General features: G+C 45.7%; 1 protein-coding gene across 7 annotated transcripts in view; it reads left to right on the forward strand.

Moving 5' to 3' along the window:
- nlgn2a (neuroligin 2a) overlaps positions 1-17,146 on the forward strand; it is a 169,912-nt gene that overhangs the window by 52,500 nt on the left and 100,266 nt on the right. The window contains exon 1 of one of the 7 annotated variants that reach the window (XM_029117606.2): positions 1,346-1,387. The exons of 5 other annotated variants lie outside the window; for them this stretch is intronic. The gene's annotated coding sequence lies outside the window, so the exon portion shown is untranslated. Of the gene's footprint in view, positions 1-1,345; positions 1,388-2,848; positions 2,950-17,146 lie in introns of those variants that run through there. One more of the 7 variants, XM_029117607.2, reaches the window with a different exon arrangement.

Genomic DNA, 17,146 nt, shown 5'->3' on the forward strand with positions numbered 1-17,146 from the left:
CATGTATTTCTAAATACATGCTTATTATAATTTGTGATCCGCACTCGGATCTAGCAATTCAAATGGGCTAAATCCCCAGATGAAATTTGCTAAGGGTTAATTCCTGCCCTAACTGCTACCCTAACCCATAGATAAACCTTTTGTTAAGGGTTTAATTGAAACATTTAAACATAAAACAAATGTGTTTGTGTCGCAAATCTCAAGAAAATCCTAAAGTGTTACTGATGTCTGATAACAGCACAATCAAGAATACATTTTATTATTTCTAAAAAGGAAAATAAAAAGGAATAAAAAAACAATATATTTAAATATAAGTTTAGATCCTAATCAGCCTGCCTACGCATTGTTTGAAGTACAACAAAACAACCTTGTTGCTGTAGCAAGTAAAAACATTGTGATTGAAAACTTTAAGCATGGGTAGATAAGGCAACCCCCAGCGGAGCCGGGACAGTCGATGTCGAGATTAGTCTTTTAAAGCAGATCCGATGCCATTATGGACCTTACCATGCTGCTCATTTAACCACAAAGTCATTACCGGAATCCTGAAACGCTGGAACAAACGCACTGTCCTGCCTTGGTTGTGCTCATACCTATACCACCACAAACGGTTACTAAAGCATGATGTGGCAGAGTAAACCTATTTGATCACTAATCCCAGATTGTGCTGGCCATTTTTGCCCCAGAAAATCTATGTATTTCTAACTTCTATGATCACCAAATGGGTGCTGTAGTCTTGTTTTAATCCAATGTCTAGAATTTGAGTTGGGAGGATATTTGTCTGCTGAAACCTACCGATATTGCCCCCACATTCATTAATATACCACTGTGTAGGGTTGTGTAGTAGTGTGAGGTAAAGGAGCGTACTGAGGCCTGACCTGGGATGCCTGTGGAGGTCAGGATGGTAGACACATGTGAGATGAGGAGCCTGTATGGACACGTGCTGTTGCCGTAGCCTCCATTTGGTAGATCAAACCTGGCTTTTCTCTCTGTCTATCTCTATTCCTCTCCTCCTGTGTGTCTCTCGCTTCCTCTATTCCTCGTTTCTCTCCTCTCACTCCCCCTCTATCTCTCTTTTTATTCTCACACCTCTCTATTTTACTCTCAACTCCCCCCCCCCCCTTTTTTTTTCTTTCAGCACAGTGTTCATGCTAACAGGGATGTCACGGGGCATTCACAGTGTCCTCGTGTTCCCAAGCCGTTTTTCTCTCACTAAGGGAATAACCGTGGCAGAGTTTTCACTCAGAGACAAATGAGAAGTGCATAACAAGCCCAACAGCTAAAAAGAGCCTCCTAATTTGGCAAATCAAACCAGCGAACGGCTGCAAACACATCAGACGCCGATATGCAAATGATGGAGGCGGCCTGCGGACGACACCGCCAGATGCCCGTAAGCCCTGGGACGTGTGTGTCGGTGTGTGTGTTTGTGTGTCTGTGTTGCAGGGTATTCCAGAACCTGGTTAGGTGACTACACAGCGTTGGGTGACTTGCTAAATCTTGAATCAGTTTTGTTCCATGAACATTTATCGTTACAAAAAAACAACGGTGAAAATACATGTTTATTGTGTGGTTGCATATTTAAATTGCTTGTCCATATATTTTAAAATGTCCATAGTGGTAACTCAACAAAAATGGGCGCTATGGTTGAGATGAGCAGCAGCTTAGTTGATTTGCCTGGATCAAGGAACACTTTTTGACTGGGTTTGTATGCCTAATTTCTATTTACCTGTGTTGTTATGTTGGTATTGAGCAAACCTGGATTCGGTATCAAAGTCACAGTTGGGGATATTATGCCGAACCGGCGTGTGTGTGTGTGTGTGATGGGAACACTTGCGGTGTCCATTGGGGGTTTCTTTGATCCGCATCGGTGTGGAGCGCAGCGCTGTGCTGCCTGCCCACCCAGCGCTCGGCTGACTTCTCCTCCCAGACCCACAGGTGGCATCTCCGGTACACCCAGGAGGCTGTGTCATGGCGCTATGGGAGAATCAGCCCCTCCAACGCTGGGTGTTTCCAGCTCCGCGGAGTCCTACCTCCTGCCTGTGCGGTCACTCCCCTGAAGCTCCCTGTGCCCATTAGCTAAAGCTGTTGTTCTGTTTTCTGTTCAGCAGGTGTCCGAGTGCCGGGGGCAGACAGACCCACCCACCCCCCGCCGCCCCTGTCTCAATCTGCCCCTCCTGCTCACTGCCAAGGCTCCGGTCATAACTATTTTTGGCCACAGTAATTAATTTACAGAACAGCCACCCTAATCCCTCATCGCTTCAGACTCAAATGGTGTCAGTCTGCATTGTGGCTCCTGTGGCGTCTGCTCTTCACAATTGGAGGCTTTTCTTGTTGCTATGTGGGTTTTTCCATAGACATTTGTTAGTGTTTTCCTTAAATACTAACAAGTAATTGTTTAAATATTCGTTTCATGATGAAATTGGCAACCAGTCACTGCCAGGTAACATTGATGTTCCGTTGATATGAGTTCTAAATGACATTATCTGGTGAAAACTTTGTCGACTATATTAACACAATGACTGGTTAGAACAGTGTGAAGAGGGAGGACCAGATAGGAAATGTCCGTCTGCCTACAGGTGTCAAAAATACCACTCCACCATGTTCAAAAACCCTGGGTACTACCCGGAGGCTTGTGAGGGAACCTGAACCGGATGGCGAGAGATGTTTCCGGAGGGTCACTGTTCCTCGCCTCCCGCCTCCCCACAATGCAACAGGGGTTCGGCCATTAAAGATTTAGGGCAGGAGTGGATAGGCATCAGCGGTGTATCTCTTTGAAACGGGAGGAGAGTAAGACGGGAGGGGTTGGGAGCGAGGGGAGAGAGGAAAGCGAGCGGAAGGGATCGGAAAGACGAGGCTGGAAGAACGGAGGGAGGACACTCCTCTCTGTACTCCGCGATGCATGATTTGCACCCCTGCACTCTGCGTCTATTTTCTGCGTCGTCGTGTGCCAGAGTGAGTATTGTCACACTCACCTCCCGGGTCAAATAGCAGCAGGGGCTGGGAGCGCGTATAAAACATTAAACAGCGATGCTGCTCCATTTTCGCGTCTCATGCCGCTGTTTGGAGAATGGAGGGAAGGAGGCGAGAGAGGAAGGGACAGGGAGGGGTGAGAGAGAGTGAGAGAGTGAGAGAGAGAGAGAGAGAGAGAGAGAGAGGGGAAAGGAGGAAAAAAACTGCAGAGGGGAGGAAAAAAAAAACAGAGTAACCTACTTTCTGACTGCATCATCGCTTGGTGCATATGTGAGAGCTTAACGAGACACACACACACACACACACCACATGCAGGACTGTAGGAAGAAACTCCAGGGGCTAAACTGCTGCCATACATATTGCTGTCACACACACATACACAAAGCCATGACCAGCATATTGACTTAAGACATGTTGTGGTGTGAACACAAACACTTCGATGTGATTAATGATTGGTTCTTATCACAGGCCGTTGATGGCAATAAACTCACTGCCCTGCTATTTTGTGAATCAAAGCAGACTTTTACTCATATCCACTCTTCTATTTCCATGGCACCCCCTTATTAAAACGTCTTTCCGTGGCCATGACTGTAGGATTGTACATTTTATTTTGCATACATCCAGAAATCCTTTTGCCACATCTATGCTGTGCCTTTGGCATCTTAGTAGCCTTTTGGAACATATTTGTTTTCCCAAATGGGCTTGTTTTGAAAGCTCCTTTGTCGTCATTGTTTGGTATTTTGAATATGCCATTTGTCTTCATGGTTTGCTAATTTGGATATGCTTTTTGTCTTCATGGTTTGCTAGTTTGGATGTGCTCTTTGTCTTCATGGTTTGGTATTTTGAATATGCCCTTGGTCATCATAGTTTGATAGTTTGGGTATGCTTTTCAAGGTTTGGTAGTTTGGATATGCTCTTTGTCTTCGTTGTTTGGTAGTTTGAATATGCTTTATGTCTTCATGATTTGGTAGACTGGATAGGCTTTATGTCTTCATGGTTTGTTAGCCTGGATATGCTCTTTGTCTTCATGGTTTGTTAGCCTGGATATGCTCTTTGTCCTCATGATTTGGTAGACTGGATATGCTCTTTGTCCTCATGATTTGGTAGACAGGATATGCTCTTTGTCCTCATGGTTTGGTAGACTGGATACGCTCTTTGACCTCATGGTTTGGTTGTTTGGATACGCTCTTTGGTGGTTCCGGAGCTGAGTCCTTTGCGCTCATATTGGACTAATCTCAGCTGTCATTTGTAAAACCGTCCCTCAGTCCACCTGTGCATATGTTTCATGTAGCAAGACAGTTTCAGTAGAAACGGAAGGAAGTGCACACCCTCAGACAGAGATACTGTATTTTAAATTTTCTTTTCTCGTGTCGTATTTGTTTAAGTTGAGTTTTATGGGTTTCCTTAGCGTTCAAACGAACAAAAGGCAAGACGATTCAGCACCGCGGTTGGCCATGTCCATCCGCATTTTGGCATTTTGTCCGCCTACGCTTGGTTCTCTGTTTACTGGCCGCTTGTGGGCGTGTTCCATAAACGTTTGTTGTTTTGCAATCAATGCAGGAAGTCCTCATTAACTAGCTCATGTAGCTAGCTGTATAGTAGTATAATGTCACAGCCTCCTCGCTGGCGGGTCTCCCCTGGAGAGCTTGCAGGAGCGCCCTCACTGGGATGGGGCGGACCAGACATGAAAAAGCGTTGTTGTCCATGTTTAATGTGGAGGGCAACTGTCTCCTCCTTCTCACCTTCATGAAATGGGAATGAAAAATGCTCTGCCGACGACAAATAGTCTTTCCGCGTTTGAACCAGATGTGCTAGCTTGGCCGGCTCCTGCCCTGATGTTCTCCGCGGCGACTGTCCCCTCACGTCCTCGTCGACTCATCGGGCAACTGTGCCGGCTGTGGTTGTCGGGATCTCGATGTGAGAGATGTTCTGGTCCCCGGTGCCGATACTCTCTGCGGTCCCGGTGCCTGGACACAGGATATTACCAGGCGGCTCCCGGCAATCCCCAGTCCCTAGACGGATGTTGAGACCGTACTGGTCCGTGTTGAGTTTAACGACTTGAAGGAACGCAGTACCGAAAAGTTGAAAACTGACTTCACTCACCTGATGTTTACAAAGCTCCTCAAAACGACCAGTCATTTCTGTCTCTTTCCCTTCCTTTCTAACCTCTTAAAGGCGGCGAGTGCTTTAGAAGGCTGTTTTCCCTTCAGGTCTGTCTTCAGGCCTACTGAACATCAATTGGAGTAGTGTTCGTGGAAAATTTCAATACATTCTGGGGGGGAAGAAACCGCATATATTTAAGAGTATGGGATTCACCCAAATCATCTGGGGCCATAGGTCTTTTCACAGAGTTATAAAGCGGCGCTGAGACAATGACGCTGGTAATTGAAAGCTCTTTTCGGCCCCATTACAACTGTAATATGTCTGTCTCACATTTAATTATGCAGTCCTTTTCTGAAAAGTAGTTTGCTTCTGTGTAAATCTACCTATAACATTTTGCCATTGGTTACATTGAGACTCCCTGATATTGACACTTGTCGCGAACACAGGAGCTTACCCTGGAGATATGATTTCCATGGCCACTAATTTTCGTATCTCCTCTAGGCCTAATGGACATGGCTGTAATCCTGGTTATATAGACAATCCAGTTGATGTTGGTATCAGTGATGTTGGTATCTCAGTGAAATACAGAGATGGTTATTGTCTAAGTGGGATGTCTCCGTGATGTTGGTATCTCAGTGAAATACAGAGATGGTTATTGTCAAAGTGGGATGTCTCCGTGATGTTGGTATCTCAGTGAAATACAGAGATGGTTATTGTCTAAGTGGGATGTCTCCGTGATGTTGGTATCTCAGTGAAATACAGAGATGGTTATTGTCCAAGTGGGATGTCTGCGTGATGTTGGTATCTCAGTGAAATACAGAGATGGTTATTGTCTAAGTGTGAAGTTTCAGTGATGTTGGTATCTCAGTGAAATACAGAGATGGTTATTGTCTAAGTGTGAAGTTTCAGTGATGTTGGTATCTCAGTGAAATACAGAGATGGTTATTGTCTAAGTGTGAAGTTTCAGTGATGTTGGTATCTCAGTGAAATACAGACATGGTTATTTTATCTAAAACTTGGTTTAAGATGATAAAAATACTTCTGACATGGATGTAGCGCTTGGAAGGTTACAATGCATTCAAAACTGATAGATTGGGCGAAGACGGTGGTGTCACAATTTTTGCAAAGAAATCACCTCCCAGTATCTTTGTTAAAGTCTATATCTATTACAAAGCAATCTGAAATGCTTGCTCAGAGACTTACGTTAGGAAACAAATTTCAATTGTGGGCTTATATCGTCCGCCCTCTGCAAAGAAAAATATGCTCGACCAGTTAACTGATCTTTTAGCCACTTTAATATCGCATGAGGTTTTAATCCTTGAAGATTTAAAAAAAAAAACGCTTCTGACTGGCTAGTTTTTAGGCAACTGAGAAATATGTGTACAAAGCATATTAGAAAAGCCAAATTAGACTACATAGAATTGGAAGTCCAGCCAAATACTGGCAAACAATTCATACAATACCAAAACGGTTATTTTTGGAGGCTTTTGGTTTGTCTTTACATTTTACATGCATGCTTCAGCACTTTTAAAAACTCATTCTATAGTGCAGAGTTATGTTTTATTACCGGTCATTGGTTATGATGTTTGTTTAGAAGGCCATCTTGCATAAACATCCTAATTATCTTTCCTTCAAAATGTATTGGAGAAATATCCTCTATTAAACACACATTCTGAGGTGGGTGGAACCTTAACTTCTATGCCCTCGCCCCCCACTCTTGGAATTTTCTGCAGGAAGATCTTAAGTTGATGGCGACTTTAGACAATTGTTCAATCCACATTTTACAGTGAATTGTGTTTGGTGTTCTTAACGTGTTATAGATCTGTATTTTCATAATTATAATCTGTATATTTTTCATTGCTGTAATACAGGGCACCAATGTAAACGTGATGTAGGTCTCAGTCGGTTTCCCAGTATAAATAATCCATAAAAGAGTGTCACCTCCCTCCTCCTTGGATACGCCTCCCTCCAGTCTTTCTTTCCCTCTCCCTCACTCCCCTTCTTCTTTCTGTGTTTACTGTTACGCTCTTCCAATGGCGAAGCCATCACCACGACGCCTCATTATTTTCTCATGGAGACGAGGGCCAGAGGCCCATGATTTGTCAGAAAGGAAAGGGGGGGGGGGGGCAGGGACTGCATGGTCGGTATCCCACAGAGCAGCTTCAAGTGATATGACACCTCCGACATGTTCGGAGAAATGGGGAGATGGAGGAGAGGAGAGATGGATAGCCAAACGGACAGAAACGCAAATAGACAATGACCGCGTTTCTCAGGGCATCAATATCCCATTAGAATTCAGGATGCTCAAGTATTCCGTCCACTTAAATAAACACCTCATTCCGTTCATAATAACCTGAAAAACGTTGTCTGTTTGTTTTGATAGACCTGGATAAGAGGCCTGGGATAGGCTGGATTCTGTCTTTGCCGAAGCGTGTCAAAGCCGTTCTGGTGGATCTCTCGACACAACACCCAAAGAAGAGACTAGCGTTGGTGATGTCGGCAGATTGCTTGATGTGCTGCGTCTCGTTATGGGGAGAGCCCCAGACACGCGCAGGAACACACACCTTCAGTGTAGTATAGCTATATGCCTCTGCCCATAAACCAACATGGCACTTCAACACAACTGACAACTAGATGAAAATGGGTTTATCAAAGGCTTGTTACGTATCTCCCAGGAATTATTTGGATGGAATGAGTTTATTGAATTTAAATGACTTCAATTGGATTAACTTGCTGCGGTTTTTTGCTGCATAAAAGGTATGCTGGCATTTAGGGTTAGATAAAATATCCACAGTGATTCAGCAGATGATGTAACGCTGTGATTGCATGCGTCGTCCAATCCATCGGCCTGCCCTCCACGCCCCCCCCGCGGGTGCCAATTCTATCTTTCTCTTTCAAAACTACTTTGGCTCTCTCTGTCGACCCTGCCTCTCTTTATGTGAGCCAGTTCAACCCTTGTCGGACCCACCACTGTGCCGTCTGTCAATCTGTACTTATCCCTCTGGGTCTCCAGCCTGCCATTACACTTCACCCCTCTGGCCCTGAACTTCCAGGCTTCCAGCAGTGGTCCCTCACCTGCCCCAGTCCGTGCCAGCCTTCTGTCTCCTGTCCTGGGGCCTGTATCCAGTGTGTCCCTGAGACCCCTGTAGGTCTTTTAATGTCCACATCTATTGACAGCATCCATTTGGCTGACTGCCTCTGGGTTGTTCCAGCACATTCAATTGAAGTCACTTCATTGAATCCAGTTCAAATGTAGAATTCGGGCAGACTTGATATTCATATTCAAGAGCTCTAAGATATACTGGTCCGGCTGTCCTCTGCGAGGTGAAACACTTGGTGAAACATGTCTGATGAAGGTAATGCCGTTATTTAGTAGCGGCAACCTCTAACATTACCGTAGCAGTATCCACCCGTCGCCAAGGGCCCCTAACCATGTCCTCTACCCCACCAAGAATCTCTCCCCGTGGGCTGACGTGCTGTCGTCCTCTGCCTCTTCAGGTTCTCTCTCCTGGCCCAGTCCCTGTGGATGTAGGCTGAGCTCTGTGTGAGCGGCTCTGGAGTTGTGTTCTGGGACTGTGGGTGTTTGAGTGCGGCTTGCCCCGGTTGATTTATGGAGGAGCCAGACGGGCTGTAATGGGACCGACAGACAGAGAGACCCAGGCAATCAACACAGAGCTGGGGGGTTGGGTGTGACACACAGCTACTGGCCGCCCGGCCGCTGGTCCGACACACACACACACACCTGCTGTATAGACCCCTGTCTTAAGGCCTCGTGGTTTCTCTTTTTTCCCTGATTCATCTGATGTATGTGGTGTGTGTGCGTGTGTGTGTGCACGCGCGTGCGTGTGTGTGCGTGTATGTGTGGATCAGTTGTCCTGCCTGACTTCGTGTGATTGGTCCAGTGTGTCCTGTGTATGTGGGAAGACTGATGCTGATGTTCAGGCCTTTCTCACTCCCCCCTCTCCCTCTGTCTGTCTCTTTCCCTCCCTGTCTATCTCTCTCTCTCACTCCCCTCTCTCCTCTGTCACCCTCTCTCTCCCCTCTCCCCCCTGTCCCTCTATGTTTCTCTTAATGTCTGACTCTGTCCCTTTTCAGTCTGTCTGTCTGTCTGTCTCTCTCTCTTTTTCTCTCCGTCTGTCTCTCCCCTCTCCTCCACTAATCTCTTTTAGTGTCTGCTTCTGTTCGCTCTGTCTCCCCTTCTCTGTCTGTCTCTCGTTCCTCTCTCTCTCAAATGGGATTCAGGTCTTGCCTCTCTGTTGTCGGCTGGGCAGTGATTAATGTAACCAGTGACTGGCTAATGAGCGCCTGGTCTCCCCCATGCTCCTCGGAGATAGACTCAGAACCATTGACCCTCAGCAGAAACCACACTCACACACAAATTAAAGCCCCATAAATATTTGCTTTTAACTCTTGCCGTCGTATTGTTTCCAACTCTGTGCTCCGGTGGTCAATGCTCCCTGGCCCCCTTCCCTGCAATAAAGTGTCCAAGCTTTTGTGTGTGTGTGTGTGTGTGTTTTGTAGCTGTCCATTCTCCCACCAGCCTTCATTCTACTCTGTTATTCGACTACTTAAAAAGTGCTACTTTAATTAGCGAACGGTCCCGCGCAGTCTCCATCACAATCAGTTTAAAAGGACACTATCACTGTCTTCCAAAAGGCTTGCACCAATCTATATCATCAACATTTGCACGTTTTACTTCTCTCTCATCCACAATACTCGGACAATACTCTTCTACCTGACAGCGAATAATAGAAAAATAACAAACTATTGAACATTAATCCTCCTCAAAGGCTGCTGGTTCTTTCCTGATTCCTTCTTCACGACACATCTAGGAATGCCCGGACGCACCACTTAGCAGTGGTGTATCAGCAGGACCTCACAAACCTCTGAGGTGCACTAATCACCATTCACCATTCACTAATCACCATTCACCATTCACTAATCACCATTCACCATTCACACCATGAGGTTCTAGTACATGAGGGCTGAATACAACCGCCTTATGATACAGAGTAGGCCGCTGTATTTTATAATAAATTAAAATACTCAAAATTGGAAAATGCGCTCGGCTCGTCGTTCGTTACTTGCTCTATGCTTTTCCGCACAAAGCGGCGATGTCTCTCAACCTCGGATTGAATGCAGAGCTGCCATGGTTCCATCCGGCCGGAGGGGGGAGTACAGGGGGGGTGTCCGTTGGCCAGCCTCCTACATGTTGCCATAAAGTAATGACCGTGTTAGATTATCAGTGGCCTCAGGTGTTTTTACAACCTGAACCGGTTCCTCTTGTTCCTGTAGTATTTACTAACAGCAAACCTCAGCCTGGAATCCGTGCGGGTTGGTGGGTTCCGCTTCCGCGACATCGGACCACCCTCCATACCCTGTGACTGGCAAATTGTCATAACTGGGCGGTGAGCAGTTAGGGAGCACGCAGCCAAGCACTGGGACGGTTGTGACTGGTGTCACATTGTGTATCAGCTTTGCTGGGAAGAGGAGAGCGAGAGGGAGAGGGAGGGAGAGAGAGAGAGAGAGAGAGAGAAGGGCGAGTTTCCAAAGACATCCAGTCATTGGTATCTGAATGAGTGGGCGGGAGACGGCGTCTCTCTCCAGGCTGACTCACTCTCTTTCCATCTCCCTGTCCTCTCCTTCCTCTCTCTTCTTCCTCTCTCTCATTTCTCCCCACCCCGCTGAACTCTCTTCATCCCTAGTGGACAGTCACGGGGAAGAAGGTTGTGATGGGGAAATGAGGAGATGGAAATAAACGAGTAGACGGGGCTTGCGATGGTGGTGTGAACACCTTCTGACCTGCCCACTGGCTTGGCCAACCGCTATCTCGAAGCTGTCTGGCTCCTGTCAATCCCATAATGCCTAGCGGTCGGTCCGTGACGGACGGGGTCAGACTGGGGCATTCCCCCCCGCCCCCTGCCACCACCTCGCCCAGCTCACCCCTTGATACCGGCGGAGACAGATGGCGCTATCTGTTCACGCAATTGACATTCTCCAATCGCTGTTCTAATGCCTCTGGATTCCCTCCATAACACTTAGGACACGCACGAACACACACACACACACATGCAAACCTAACCCTTGCCCTAACCTAAATAACCTAACCTTCAGGCTTAAAGTTAACATAGGCCTAATAGTTAACCCTAAACCTAACCGGTAATGCCTAAAACTAAAATATGTCACAAAACCAAACTTTTCCACACCTGTCATATCATAATTAGCATGAATGACAGAGTGTAGAGGTAGTGCTGGAGGGATGGATGGATGAACAAGTGGAGGGCTAGTGCTGGAGGGATGGATGGATGAACAAGTGGAGGGCTAGTGCTGGAGGGTTGGATGGATGAACAAGTGGAGGGCTAGTGCTGGAGGGATGGATGGATGAACAAGTGGAGGGCTAGTGCTGGAGGGATGGATGGATGAACGAGTGGAGGGCTAGTGCTGGAGGGATGGATGGATGAACGAGTGGAGGGCTAGTGCTGGAGGGATGGATGGATGAACGAGTGGAGGGCTAGTGCTGGAGGGATGGATGGATGAACGAGTGGAGGGCTAGTGCTGGAGGGATGGATGGATGAACGAGTGGAGGGCTAGTGCTGGAGGGATGGATGGATGAACGAGTGGAGGGCTAGTGCTGGAGGGATGGATGGGTGAACGAGTGGAGTCCTGAAGGGATGAGAGAAACAGGAGTTGAGGAAGGAGGGATCGATGGATGACCGTATGGCTGAAGGTTTTAAGGCGATAGAGAGCTAGAGGTATTTTTTCTATACTATGCTTTTCTGTTTTATTTTCCCTTCTCTTTTTCCCACTCTGATCCTCTACAGTATTATCTAGCTTAATGGCTGTGCCTCCTCACCAGAAAGGGGTTTCAAAGTTGGTTTCTGGCTGTTCTTGCATTTTGTTCCCTGAAGGTTTAATAGAGGTGATTAATTGGTGTCGAGGAGGACACACATACAACACACACACGCATACAAAACACACACGCATACATACAACGCACACACACCTACAATGCACCCACAAAACTGTCTGAGTGGTTATTAGTGGTGGGATGATCTCAGAATAACCATGTCTGCATAGAGAATTTGTCTAATATTTGTCTGCCTGGAGAACTTCACTTCTCTAAATAGTGTCTCCATTAAATCTGTTTTGTTTTCAAAAACAACGATCACCTACAGTCAGCTGTCAGTTCAAACTCCAAACCAAAGGAGAGAAGCTTGTTACTCAATATGTTGCTGATGGTAGTCAGTAGGGGTTAAAGTTCACATTGGGCCTGAAAATTCAAGCCGGTCTAACCGAAGCCTGATGAGCTAAAGCCTAAGGCCAAGAATGTAATGAGCCTGAACACAAAAAATGCTGCCAGACATTTCCCTCGACCATGTTGTTGATTACCAGGCCATTTGTTTCTCCTGGCGTTGACAACAACAAAGAAAGATTTCATCGAAGAAAGTTAAGAGAGAGGGAACTTAGTGTGGTAGAAGAAAAGTGCCGAATGGAAAACTACCTTGAACATAATCAACAACTGTTGTGGATTTGTGCATTATAAAACATCCGTGGCCTGCCTATCTTCAGAAATTTGATTCTGCTGCTTCGGGTGCTTTTTTGGTCAGGTGTTAGAGTCGCTGAACTCCTATTGCCTAATGCAACCACTGAGAAACTATATGTTAGAAAACAACTATTTCAATAATATTTTTTAACAGCCATGCTATAATAAAGATTTTAGTAATAGCTCTAGTTAGAACAGATTCTATGATTTCTGATAATGTATTCAGTATTGGTTTAAAATGGCCTGAAAATGTACACTCACCTAAAGGACTATTAGGAACACCATACTAATACTGTGTTTGACCCCCTTTCGCCTTCAGAACTGCTTTAATTCTACGTGGCATTGATTCAACAAGGTGCTGAAAGCATTCTTTAGAAATGTTGGCCCGTATTGATAGTATAGCATCTTGCAGTTGATGTAGATTTGTGGGATGCACATCCAGGGCACGAAGCTCCCGTTCCACCACATCCCAAAGATGCTCTATTGGGTTGAGATCTGGTGACTGTGTCATGTTCAAGAAACCAATTTGAAATGATTCTAGCTTTGTGACATGGTGCATTATCCTGCTGGAAGTAGCCATCAGAGGATGGGTACATGGTGGCCATAAAGGGCTGGACATGGTCAGAAACAATGCACAGGGAGGCCGTGGCATTTAAACGATGCCCAATTGGCACTAAGGGGCCTAAAGTGTGCCAAGAAAACATCCCCCACACCATTACACCACCACCACCAGCCTGAACAGTGGTAACAAGGCATGATGGATCCATGTTCTCATTCTGTTTACGCCAAATTCCGACTCTACCATCTGAATGTCTCAACAGAAATCGAGACTCATCAGACCAGGCAAAATTTTTCCAGTCTTCAACTGTCCAATTTTGGTGAGCTCGTGCAAATTGTAGCCTCTTTTTCCTATTTGCAGTGGAGATGAGTGGTACCCGGTGGGGTCTTCTGCTGTTGTAGCCCATCCGCCTCAAGGTTGTGCGTGTTATGGCTTCACAAATGCTTTGCTGCATACCTCGGTTGTAACGAGTGGTTATTTCAGTCAAAGTTGCTCTTCTATCAGCTTGAATCAGTCGGCCCATTCTCCTCTGACCTCTAGCATCAACAAGGCATTTTCGTCCACAGGACTGCCGGATACTGGATGTTTTTTTGTGGTTGTGTGTGAAAATCCCAGTAACTGAGCAGATTGTGAAATACTCAGACCGGCCCGTCAGGCACCAACAACCATGCCACACTCAAATTTGCTTAAATCACCTTTCTTTCCCATTCTGACATTCAGTTTGGAGTTCAGGAGATTGTCTTGACCAGGACCACACCCCTAAATGCATTGAAGCAACTGCCATGTGATTGGTTGATTAGATAATTGCATTAATGAGAAATTGAACAGGTGTTCTTAATAATCCTTTAGGTGAGTGTATGTTTATTATATTAACTGGCCTACACAAACATGGAGCCCTACAGTAACAACAGAGTTGCAACAGTGAGTTGCAGGATTTGGACCGGTTGTAGAGTGTGAACCTGCAGGATCCAGTCACTGCAATGACGTTAGCTGAGAACGACAGGTTGTCGTCTAAGGTCACGCCTAGGTCCTTTGCACTCTGGGAGTCGGACAATGTGGGGTTGTCAGCTAAGATAGAGAGTCATTGGAGTGGACTGGCCTTCCCCCTGAAGGAAGAGCAGCTCTTTCTTTTTGAGGCTGAGCTTCATACAGTGGGCCAAAATGGTGTAACTTTGTACCAGCTATTATAATACAATAACACTTTATTCAAAATACAAATAATAATAATTGTGTTTCCTTGTACTCTCTTTCTCAAAATTGTGTGTCAAATTTAATGCGGAATGGGTAGCAGCGTGGCTTATCGGCAGCTGCAGTTCAGGAATAATTTGATTTACCCTAGTTCATAAGAAATAAAGCCCCCACAGTCGACGTAGGAGGTAAAATCCTTCATGGATTACATGAACTCTATGTAAATAATGAAAGAGCATTGCAACATAACCTGAAATTTTGCCTGGGTGGCCAATAATGTTTGTTATGGAGATCAACTTTGTGAACTCCTGAGCGTACCTGATTGACTGTGGTGCAACACACGCACCCAGTCACTGCCGCCTTCTCTTATTTGCCTTTTTCTCCTTAATATTATTATTATTAGTATGAAGTAATGGTAGCACATTGAATATTGAGCACCGGAAGCCTACATGCATCTGTCATGTGAAAGAGCAGGGGAGGCATATTTAGCAGCTATGGAATGCTTTAGCAAGTAACTTTTTAGTCAGTAACAACTGGGAAACTACTTAATAACTGTCTTTCTGGCGACTTTTGCACCACGGACAGGCAAACGCTCACGTATACAGCCTCTTTCTGCAGCTGACAGGGGCAAGGATAGAAAGACAAGGTGGCCGAGTCAAACAAGAACCTGTATGTAATTACTATTTCATAGTGGGGCCGAACCCAGCGGATGCCCAGCCTGGCCAGTATCCATTATTTAGAAGACAGCTCGGGCCATGTACGGTCAGGTTTGGGGCTAACCACACTCATGGTACATATTGTGTTTTCTGGGCCACGGTTCAATTTCGGTGCGTCGTGAGAATGAAATGCCATACGTTGCGGTTTTGGTGAGGTAAATCACCCCAGATGCACGTCAGTGTGACTCGCAAGACGGTGGCGTGGCTGTAAAAGGTATTTCTCGTCTCCCGCTCCGGGGTAATGTAATAAGGCTGTCAGTGTTAGACTCTTTAACCCTGGAAGTCCATCAATCTGTAGCGGGCGCCCCACAATGCGTGGTCCATTTTATTGAGCTTACGGAGCGTTACCACGTTTGCTAAAGTAGGGGGGCGTTAGGGAAGTTCTTAATGTGTCTCAAACAATTTCACGCAACGTACCTTTTACACTTCCGTTCCCGCGGAGCTCGGTTGGTAGGGCAAGGCACTCGCAAGGCCAAGGTTGTGGGCTCGATTCCCGCAGGGGTCCTACACAGCTAGTGGGAACAGTGATGAACTGCAGTCACCGTATGATCGTATGATGAGTTGCTTAAGTGTACCAGTAATTTATTGTTCTGCATTATGTCATGTTCTGTGTTTTACGCGGACCTCAGGAAGAGTAGCTGCTGATTTTGTCTGTAGCTAATGGGTATCGTATTGAAATCCTAAAGTCTAAAGTGTCCGTCTCGGTTATGATCAGATTAGACAAAGCTGTTATTGTTTGTTTGCATTTCCGTCTTGCTCCAGCAACAGACTGTTAATGTTTTATCCCCAACTCTCATTCCATGGACAACAGCTTTCTAGATGACAGTGAAGCTGTCTTCCAAACTGTCCATTTAAGTGTAAGTGGATCGTCCGGCTTTGCATTATCGTGCGGAGCTAGTTCTTGACGGCTGCACCTCACAAAAGGATTGTTTGAAATTCTGCTATTAAGATCTGATTTTCAATTTCACTGATCTTTCAATTTCATGTGCGCAAATGGCTCTAGTTGTTGAGAAGAATAGCCAGCAATCAGATTTAGATTGTAATCAACAATATGAAAACAGTTTTGCTCTGATATATAATAGGCTTTCCCAAAAAGCTTGTAAATTAAATGTTAACTACAAGGTAAGAATGCCTACCTGACATAATGATATCTTAAGTATTTTCATTAATCCAGTTTGGTTTTACTTTACCTTCATGTGTGTGCTACAGCAACACTGCCATACAACAGGGTCTTGAATAAAGGCTAATTACACTACAAGAGTCTACATTTCTCTGATATTTCCTAGTCACAGCACACCATAGGTGCCTTGGGTTCAGGCAGAACGGTGTTGTAAACTGGTTCAGCATTGATCGGAGCGACTGGGTAGGACGTCGGACTGGGCCGGCTAAGAGTATGATAAACGTCCACTCCGCAGATGGGTCTGGGATTTGAGTCCTGTTTACCCGCACGATGTCTCGGATACTGTATCGCCGGCATGCTTTCCACTGAGTTCGGGTGAACAAAGCGTCTTGTCGTAGAGATCCAACGTTCACTGGGTTGTGCTGATCAGCCCAAGTGGTCCATCAATAAAGATGTTACAAGGCAACATCTTTATTGTTGCCTTGTAATGTTACTAGCTACAGTGGCCAGATGGCTAGCACTGGAGGAGGCATTGAGTGACCGCAGCCTTACGTCTGTGCTCTTAGCTTGCTACCGTCAACATATGCAGCGCATATAAAGAGTGACTTACTGGCTATTAAATTGGCAAGCCATGAACAGTTAACCTACAGGCAGACCGATTCTGCGGGTAGATAGAGCCGTGACTGTAAGCAGTCAAACGACAGACGGATCCTGAGATGCTAGAAGCCCCTTGAGACCGTGTGGTCAGGCCAGCCGAGCGTTCAAAATGGTGTCGACGCTTTAACACCCGACGGTGTTGGCATTAAAATGTGTCTTCCTATAGAACCTTGCTCCTTCTAGAATATTCCGGAAGGCCTTCATCAAAGTATACGCCCACACCCACGCAAACAGATTTTTTTTTGGTTTCTGTTTTAACAATATTATTTTCACGTAAGTATAATCCTATTGCT

This window comes from Esox lucius, chromosome 24 (genome assembly GCF_011004845.1).
Source record: "Esox lucius isolate fEsoLuc1 chromosome 24, fEsoLuc1.pri, whole genome shotgun sequence".
Classification (NCBI taxonomy): Eukaryota; Metazoa; Chordata; class Actinopteri; order Esociformes; family Esocidae; genus Esox; species Esox lucius.